General features: G+C 39.9%; 1 pseudogene; it reads left to right on the top strand.

The window, feature by feature from the left end:
- Positions 1-9554: 9554 nt before the first annotated feature.
- LOC147995623 (Nuclear RNase P) lies at positions 9555-9804 on the top strand (annotated as a pseudogene).
- Positions 9805-10216: the final 412 nt, after the last annotated feature.

Genomic DNA, 10216 nt, shown 5'->3' with positions numbered 1-10216 from the left:
CCAAATCCTTAACACACCCACATTTTACTCTTCCTTTGTTCGTGTCTACATTAGGGTCCTATGTTTGTTAAAATACTTCTCTTCCTTAAAATGTGCAGCCCTTTCTCCCTCTATAGATTGCAACCTCCGGAACCCAGACTTAGGGAGCCCGTGGTGAATGGAGGAAGCTGCAGCTACAGGTTCAAAGCTCAACTCACAAGAAGAGTTGGCAAGTCAGAGTTGGCCCACGGTTATCACTCAGAAGTGCAGATTCCCGTCAGAAATCCAGATTTTATGCAAAATATACTCGTTTTTAAAGGTTGACTCATTTTTGTTTCCCTTTCTCAAAATAGCATCCTCTCCAAACAAAAGACTTCTGTGAGCTGAATGTGAACCACCACTTCCCATCTGTGAGCTCCAGCCCCATTCCTTCCATTTGGCTGAAGTCAGAGGATAATCGGAATGGCTCCTTCTAGCAATTCTCAGAAGAATCTGTTTCCGTACAGGCTCTTCTCAATTTCTAGTGGTCACATATATTCCTTGGCTTGTGGCCCCACATTTTACCTTTATAGCACACTAGTCTCTGCCTCTATCATGACAGAGCGTTCCCCTCTGACATTCTTCCTCCTATAAGTACTGTGTTACTCCTGTTGGAAGAATTCAGGGTAACCTCTATACCTGAGGCTCCTAACTAAATCATATCTGAAGAGACTGGTTTTTTTTCATATAAAATAGCATCCCCAGTACCAGGAAATTGGACCCTGAATATACATTGTGGAAAGGGGTAAGGATTCCTTACTTAGCTTAACGTAGTTGGTATCTAAGTTCCTTTCTGCTTTAACATATATGTTTTCTCCCTGGTTATTCCCAGATGCACCAGTGTTTCCTGTGATTCTACCCACCCTGTTCTCCTATTAGATAATCTAAGTTGACATTTGGTATTTTTGAGAAAAACACTAAATGCCTAGCAGTGTGCTAGTAAGATAAGGTAGACTGTTAATCAAAGAACAAATATTCTCCCATTGCAAAGACTTCTGGTGTACTTATCAAAGATAAGAAATTAGAGAAGGTTCAATAAACTCTGATGATTCACTGCACTGGACAGATTTTTATTAGACATGAGGTTGGGACTGGGATCCAGACCCTTACTTGCAGAAGAATAGACAGGTGTACAGGTCTTATTATACATTTGCAGACACATAATATAACAGCCATTAGGCACCATTGTCCCATATCACATCAATAGTCCACAGTGGAGAAAAGATAAATTATGAAAACAAGTTTGGGAGAAGGTAGAAGAAAAGGTAACTGAGATGAAACTCTTAATTGTCAACCTGGGCAAGAGCAACTTATTCCCCTCAACCAACAAAGGCTTATATCCAAATATGACACCCATCAAACATTAAGCAGGAAATGAGTATCTGTCCCATCTGTGAGTTAATTTCCAATTTGTTCAGTGAAATATATTTCCTTTTAACACAGAAAAGCATTTTTGATGTCTCTGTCATGCTGACCACATTTGATTGAAACAGAGTAATCATCTGGTGCCTCCAGTTTCATGTCTAGCATTTAGACATTTAACAGTGAAAGAGTTTGAATAATGAAGCTTGGCTTTTCCCCCATCATAAGAATGTAGACAGAAAACCAGACCAATAAAAAACAGCAAGCAAGACACAAAACAATCATATGAAGAGAATGAGGTGATATCCAGAGGCCTCATTTGATTGTAAGTATCTACTTCAAGTTTCTGCCTGAGGTTTGACTATAATTAGGGCTCTTGTGTTCTAGGGTCCAATTCTGCTTCAAAATATAGTCCTTATTTTTCCCCAACTTAAACCTCACTGACTTCTATTGCTTGAAACCATTGCATTGCAATCCCTGGTGATCTCTCAAAGAGCCTCTTCTTAAGGATCCCATTGACTGCTTTCTCCATGAAAGAAAGAAAGAAAGAAAGAAAGAAAGAAAGAAAGAAAGAGAAAGAAAGAAAGAAAAAAAGGAAGAAAAAGTATTCTACTATCTGGTGTTTGAATCCTTGTTTTTAGGAACTATTTCAGAACTTGTCACCTGGCATCTGTAAGACTTGAGAACAAAGGACACCTTAGGCAACACAATTCACACATCAGTTTTGTAGAAGTGAAATGTTCGGCCTAATTTCTCAAAATACATTCATTTTTATGGGTGGATATTTTTCTTGTGTCCCAATTGCTGAATGATTTCATGTAAACCTTGAAAATTTATGAGAATTTTATCCTTGTCATTGTTGGGCCTCTGTAGGGAAGGATGTGCCTAATCCTGCTTGGCCTACATGTCCAAGGGTGGGATGATACCCAAGGGAAACTCTCCTTCTCTAAGGAGAAGGAGAGGAGGAAGGATTTTAAGGGTGGGATTGGGAGGAGAGGAAGGAGGGGGCCTGTGATCAGAATGTAAAATAAATAAAAATAACTAAATTATTGAAAAAATGAGATTTAATAAATACTTCACTGTTGCTCTAACTTACTAACCAAATGTATAAAAAAAAGAATTTCTGTATTTGATGAGTATAGAATGACTCCCCATTACTGTGATTGCCATCCACAGACAAACACTGGGCAAGACCCTATAGTCCCATTGAAGGATTTTAGAGGACTTGACCTGGGATTAGAGTCACACCTATGCAGCCTCCAGGTCTGCAGGAACTGACTCTGTCTGAGGAGTGACAAGTTCATCTCCTCTCACATAGGCAAAACAGATGGCAGCTGCTTGCAATACTGTCTTGAGGGTTCTAAGACCAGATTTGAACAGGTAAGAAAGGAGACAATCACCATAGGCCACAGTGTTTCCATCCAAACAGTAAGTGCTCATTGAATTAAACCAAAGCAGTAGATTCAGAACTGAATGACAAGTTACTTGATTCTCTGCTATCTTACATCCCCAATCAGTAAATTCAACTCTCATCTCTGATACTCTAAACCATGAGTCAATTAGCTACATTCCAAAAACCAAACAGGGCCTACTGCCTGTTTCCATAAATAATGTTTGAGTAGAATATAATCATGCAGATTTATTTACATAGTTTACAGGCATTGTCAAGCAACAGTAATACCACCCAGTAATGACAGGCAAGATATCCTTGAGCACAAGGCTAAGATATTTACCACCTGGTCAACCTCACTCCTAAAAAACAATCAAAGAAGTTCAGAATAACTCAAAGGAGATTAATCTAATCAGAGATTTCCTTTCCAATGGGGAAAAACTGCCCAAACTTGAGTTTTAGTGCCCAGATGGAAATTCACCTTCTGTCACTAAGCACTCTACTGTCAGAGAAAGCAGAGAGGTGTGTTCATTATCCAGATGGCCAGGGACTGACATTTAGCAAAGGAGCAACTCAAGCATGAATTAAGGACTTCAGTCACTGTGCCTAAGGTGATGAATTCATTGAGTGGTAAAAGAAATATAATGTAAAGTGAGCAGTAAAATAATTAAAATCTACTAAACTCCTGTTTACCCAGAGTGCAACCAACCAGAGAACCATAGCCTGCATTTTCCTTTGAGATGGAAAACTTTACACAGTGCTGGTTAATTAGGGTAGCTATTAGTGAGAGACGCTGCATTCGCATATCTTCTCAAAATAAAAGGAACTGGTCATTCTAGGTAACTTTAATTGTCAACTTGACATAGCCCAGAGTTATCAGAAAAAAGAACCTTAATTGAATAACTCTCTAGATCAAACTGACATGTGGGCATGTCTGTAGGTGAATGTCCTGATTCTCACCTAATGTAGGAGGACCTAGACTAGTGTGAGTGGCACCATTCCCTGACTGATGGCTCTGGACAATATATAAAATCTAGCTGAGCATAAACCGGCAAGAGAACCAGCAAGTCTGAGTTCCTACTCTGACTTCTCTCAATGATGGGCTGGAACATGAAAGCCAAATAAACCCTTTTCTTCCCTACAGCTCTTTTCGTCAGTGTGCTTTATCACAGCAACAGGATGGAAACTAGAACACCAGTGTTAGTAAGCACCACATCAATATTCCATGGGCCCTGTTAGAAATATATTATGATCTTTGTATGACTTTGAAGGTAATGTTGTTAACAAATGTTAGTAAGTCAAGCTAGCTACTCAAGTCCTGAACACACAGAACGCCATATCAGTTTATCTTACATCTTTATCATTTTTACAGTACTATAAGAATCAGGATCAGAAATGTAAATACACACACACACACACACACACACACACACACACACACACAGGTTAGTCTCTTTTTGACCAACTAGATTTTGAGTCTAATACTATGCAATATGACACTAGCACAAATGATCATTGAGTGTTTTCAGGGTAATCTATAGGAAGATACCTACTTCGGTAGAACTTAAAGGCCAATTTTGGCCCCATGATGGAAGATATGTCTAGGAAGAATATGATCTGGGTCACTGAGACCATGAAGCTAAAGTGAATAATACCAAGTGGTTCCAGACAGTGTTGACTGATTGTGACACCAGAGTTCAACCACTATTGTATGACTATGGGGGGAAGCTCATTCTAAATAAATCATTCTTGGTCATGACTGAGATTATGAACGGCTAAGGGTACCAAGAAATGGATATATAGTTTTAGGCATAATAAGCAGAATGGGTGAATTCATTGACACAATTTTATTCATTTATATAATCAATACAGATTTATGAAACCGTTTTGGAGCAAGTGTGCTGTTCAATTTCCAAAGTTGGAACTTTAAGTGCAATAAAGAGGTAAAAATCTAAGCATCCTTTTATTAATAAAGACACTGAGAAAATGTGAATGCATGCATGCATGTGCAAACCTGTGTGTGTGTGTGTGTGTGTGTGTGTGTGTGTGTGTGCCTATGTGTTCAAAGCTTGATGCTTCCCTGAAGCAACCCCACAGTGACGTGGTCTCTGTGCCCTGCTGTCAGCTCCACATCTTCTTTGCAGATTAGGATTCTTTACCACACAGTAGAAAGAGGAAGGCTTGTAAGCTCTGAGAGGTGAATGCCTTTGACAATGCAATCAGATTATTTTAGCAGAACACTGATCAGAAGAAATCGTTTCACTTTCATTGTGAAATGTAAGTATGAAGTAGAGAGAAACAAGGTGCTTTCCCTAAAGAGATGGGTGCCCCATCTGAAAAGGCAAGCTGAATGAGTGCTGCTCACCCTTCGCTGAAGGCAGGTCAGCAATGGTTTATGTACTAGGGGTATGTGATGGTTTGAATATACTTGGTCCAGAGAGTGGCACTATTAGGAGGTGTGGTCCTGTTAGAGTAGGTGTGATCTTGTTGGGGGAAGAGTGCGATTGTGGGCTTGGGCTTTAAGAGCCACAACCAAGATACCTGGATGTCAACCTTCTGTTTGTCTTTGGAACAAGATGTTGAACTCTCAGCTCCTCCTGGACCATGTCTGCATAGATGCGGTTATGCTCTCACCATGATGATAATGGACTGAACCCCTGAACCTGTGAGCCAACCCCAATGACATGTTGTCTTTATAAGAGTTGCCTTGGTCATGGTGTGTGTTCACAGCAGTAAAACTCTAACTAAAACAGGGTAAAATGGTATGGAAACTACACAGGAGCTCAGCTCTTGTGACACTTACAGTCTAGCAGGGTACACAAAAGAAAGCATTGAACATATAAATTTATAGCATAATAGCAGACAGTGTGACATAATGAAGAAAAAAATTTCTGAGAGATCACATTGGCTTGCTTGCAGTCTGTTGACAAATAACTTACCACATACCTATGTGTGTGCCTGCATGTATGTGCAAACCAGTGTGTGTGTGTGTGTGTGTGTGTGTGTGTGTGTGTGTGTGTGTGTGTGTGTGATTCCTCTGAGAAGGCAGCAATCACTTGCCTTTGATTCCACAAAGACTTATGGTTAACTTTGGCCAATAGAACACAGCAGAACACCTTGGAATCTTTCAAGCAAGACCTTCAGAGAAACATCCCTGTCCAGTTGCATTGTGCAGACCCAAGCCAAACTCTTTGGTGGGAAGCCCCACAGAGGGACAGTGAGCTGAACGAGACACCCATTTAGGGAGTTTTCTACCATCTCCCAGATGAATGGCGCTGCCAGTGCAAGTTCCTAATGCTGTCATGATCCCCAACCATATGATTATTTTCATCGTTACTTCATAACTGTAAGTTTGCTAGTGTTATGAATCATAATGTAAATAAATGTTTTCTGATTGTCTTAGGCAATCCCTGTAAAAGGGTTATTCAATTCCCAGAGGGGTCATGAGCCACAACTTGAAAACTGTTCAAGAACTCAACACAACCATAAAGGCTCCTCCTCTTAAGAGTTGGACCTTCAGGACCAAGGCTGTCTGTCACTGTGCGGTAAACTCTCTTTTCCCAGATGTGACTTATTAATAAGTCCATAACACATAGACACAAAGCACATTCATCCAAATAACAGCCTTATCCATGGTAAAATAACATTTGCCTCCATTTATTTGATCTTTTCTCTGGTTTCTTGGTTTGCTTAGAACTCAGATAAGAGCAAAAGGTGGGTTTCTGCTTTTCTGTGTGTGTTTGTTTGTAAATAGCCTCAAATAGCCCCCAGTCCTCTGTCATTACAGTTTATTGACTCTAGGACTCTGATTTCATAAATTTTCTTTTCCTGTCTTCATTGGGAAATTTATTTTGATAGGCTAGAATTTTTATGTTTAAAACATTTAAATTTTTCAAGCATTTTAGAAAATACAGTTACACAGCAATATTAATAGTACCCATTTTTTCATCATGGAGAGCTGTGCAAACCAACCAATGAGGTAGCTTTTCACGATACACAGCTATTCAAAGATATTAACTCATGACATTAAATTAATAATCCAGTGTTTCAATCATGCCAACTACATTTCAAATCCGTAATAGCCACACGTCATAGAGATAACAATCTCTGGTAACAAATGCCAAGAGCACTTCTGTCATTGTGTGAAGCTCTATTGGAGAATATTCCTCTAGAGAAAAGTTGGTATTTAATATGGGATTCAATATTAAATCATAAGCATTATCTATGTTCTTCCTCCTGGTTCGCATGAGGGATTATGTCCTAGCTTTCTTTCTGCTGTTGTGATAAACACCATGAACAAAGGAAGTTTGGGGAAGGAGGGTTCATTCCATCTTATGCTTTACAGTCTAACTTGGAAAAATGTCAAAGTAAGAACTCAAGGCAAAATGTTGAAGCAGATTCTGGTGGAGGAAAACTGCTTAGTGGCTTGTTCCTTCTGGCTTGTTTTCTCACACAGCAAAAGCCCATCTTCCTACGAATGAGACTAACCACAATGGTCTGGGTCCTCCTACACCTATTAACAATTAAGAAAATTTCTCACAAACACAGCCAGAGCCTATTTGGTCTGGCCAATCTTTAGTTGAGGTTCTGAGTTTAGGCAACTAAGCCTATGCCCAGTTGACAGCTGAAGCTAATGGTACCAGATTGATTCCAGGACTCCTTGCAACTGTCAAAGCTTTGGATAATCAGATTCCTTATGTAAAATGGTGTGATGTTTTTAAAATAAACATCCTTCCATTATATAAATCACCTCTAGATTATGTGTAATGCCTAATCCAACATAAATGCTATTTAAGTAATTGTTTCATTGTTTCAAGAATGACAAGAGAAGTGTATACATGTTCGGTGCTAATGCAATTTTTTATGAATGATTTTGATACTCAGATGCATTTCTAGAATCTTGTGTGTGTTCTCTAAATAAAATGCATAAAAATATAGACACTTTCTCATGGACAAGTATCCTTCTAGAATATTATTTCTGATCACTTCAAAGTATGTGTCCACAAGAAACTACAATATTTTGGCTTTTATTCTAGAACCTTCTTCATTATAGCCCAAAGTATACCTATAACTCTTTCATCTTCATAACTACCCCCAATATCTTGAAATTGTGTGGAGTCGATGGGCACATAGACCTCTAAAATTGGGGGGTGGGGTTGGTGTTTCCAATTAGAAGAGGTACTACGTCATGAAGATCACGCCCTACCCTCCTAGAAAGATAATCAGGATGACTTTCCCTTTATACAGAAAAGTTAGTGAAAAACAAAAAGCCAAAATGTTAGCTGTCAGTTAATATGCTAAGAGTTCCTGCAGCCTCAGGAGCTTGCCTCTTAGAAGCTGCTGCTCTTTTTGACTCATACTCCAGGAATCTTTCTGGCTTTCTTTTACATACCTTGAGTAGACGTAGTTTTGCAGCTGTCTAAAGCCTTTACCTCTGGAGTCTGATAGTGAACTGAAGACAAACCATGAGTATCATTGCCATCCATTCTGCCCTCATTATCCGATGGGCATTTCCCTACAGTTATATGACGTACTTTCACCAGTTTTATATGTATGGGGTGGCTGAGTGTGGAAGCCAATACGGAAAGCATTTGTTCAGATGTGGTAGAGGAGGATGTGACCTTAGATAGAGGGGATACATATGAGGATCCAGTTTCTGCCACTTGTACCCATGCAAGTTCTGTTATATTAAAATACTCCCCTAGGGGATGTTTCCTAATTAACAAAACAGGATAATTAAAATTGCTATAATGACATGCCTAGAACATAGCTCACATCATGTGTTCAGAAAATAAATACCCTAATCAATATAAAATACATAGCGTTGTATCTTGGTTTTTTGATACATTTTATTTGGAGGGGTCAGGGGAGAGCTAAGCAAACACACATTAGCACACTAACCTATCCATTAAAGTTGGACTTGAGTCAGTTCAACATCCTAAATGACTATTTCCAGTAAGTTGTCATTGAGTGGCACATTTTAAAAGTAAACTCTTTACATTTGTGTTTGGCTGTTTCATACATTTATACAACACGTTCTGTTTCTTCTCTCCCTCTCCTTTTCTATCTCTCCCACTCCTATCAAGCCTTACTCTTCCTGACAAGTCCCTGTCTCACATTCATTGGTGTCTTTTTTCTTTCTATTGTGACCCACTGAATTTAACCAGCCCTGTCTGTGTGATCATGGACTTAGAACTGTCCCTTGGCACCTGCTGGGATTCTCTACAGGTGCACCACTGAAGACATCTGCTTCCCTGAGAGAATCCATCACTACCTATTAGTCCACAAGGAGAGTCTGACCCCATCAGCTTCTCTTCATTCCGTGACTGAGCACAGGTCCAGTCTTTTGCAGGCTCAGTAGAGGCAACTTCAGCTGCTACAGGGTCATGATTACAGTGACTACACAGTGTCTTGAAGATGGCATCTCACAGACCTTTGTCTTGTCTTCTGGATCCTTTTCGGCGATCTCCCTGAGCTTCGGGAGAGTAGTACAAATAAATGTCCCTTTTAGAGTTGATCAATCAACTGTCATTTATTCTTAGCATTCTAGCAGTATCTGCATTGATTGTCATTCACTGCATAGGGAACCTTCTCAGATAAAGGTTTTATTTGTCTATGGGTATAGACACTTAGAAGGCCATTTTGGAGTGATGCCCATTTAGCTATGCAACAATATGTAAGTTCCGATTTGGGCCAAAGACCTCCTCCACCGTGAGTTTTTTACTGGAATTCCAGTACCGAGATTGACTTTCCTCCTGTGGAGGGGATCTCAGGTTCAGTCAGGGGTAGAGGAAGTTCATCAGTAAGCCATTTCCAGGTGCTCTTCTCTACCAATCTGCTGGAAAGGTCTGAAGCTGACTCTTCCTGTGTCCATAACCCGGCTTTGCCCAAGTACAAAAGTGAGTTCCCAGACAGCAGGGTTCCACCTGTGGACAGACTAGGCAAGAGAGTTCCTGTGTGGGCAGATGGCCCCTCTCTGGAGCTTGGAACAGAATCACAAACAGCATGGAGAGTTCAAATTCAGTCAGAGTGGTAGATTGCCCCCATAATATTCTTGCTATTATTATTCCAGTGGTCACTTATTGTTGAAGTTCATAAAGTTCACAGCAGTTTAAGACCACTGATTCCTTTTCTATCTCAACAGCCTACACACCTTCTGGGAATCAGAGAGCAGGGAAGACATTTCTAGCTCAGTTTCAGCTTCCTATATCACCCAGCCAAGGTGTATACCATCTTTAGCAATAAGGCTTCATTGTCTAGGTCTCATACAAAACTGAGAAGGATGGCAAGAGCCTATACTGTCTGGGTCTCACTGGCCAAGGAAGTGTCCCACACCTGGCACTGCAACTTATTTAATAACCCTTGGGTTTCAAGAGTAGCACTCATTAGCCATGCAGGATTTCTCCCTTTAAAATTAAATAAATAATTTATAAATTATTAGGTTTC

The sequence above is a fragment of the Rattus norvegicus genome, chromosome 3 (assembly GCF_021556685.1).
Source record: "Rattus norvegicus strain SHRSP/BbbUtx chromosome 3, alternate assembly SHRSP_T2T, whole genome shotgun sequence".
Classification (NCBI taxonomy): Eukaryota; Metazoa; Chordata; class Mammalia; order Rodentia; family Muridae; genus Rattus; species Rattus norvegicus.
This window is presented reverse-complemented; position numbering and strand designations above follow the sequence as displayed.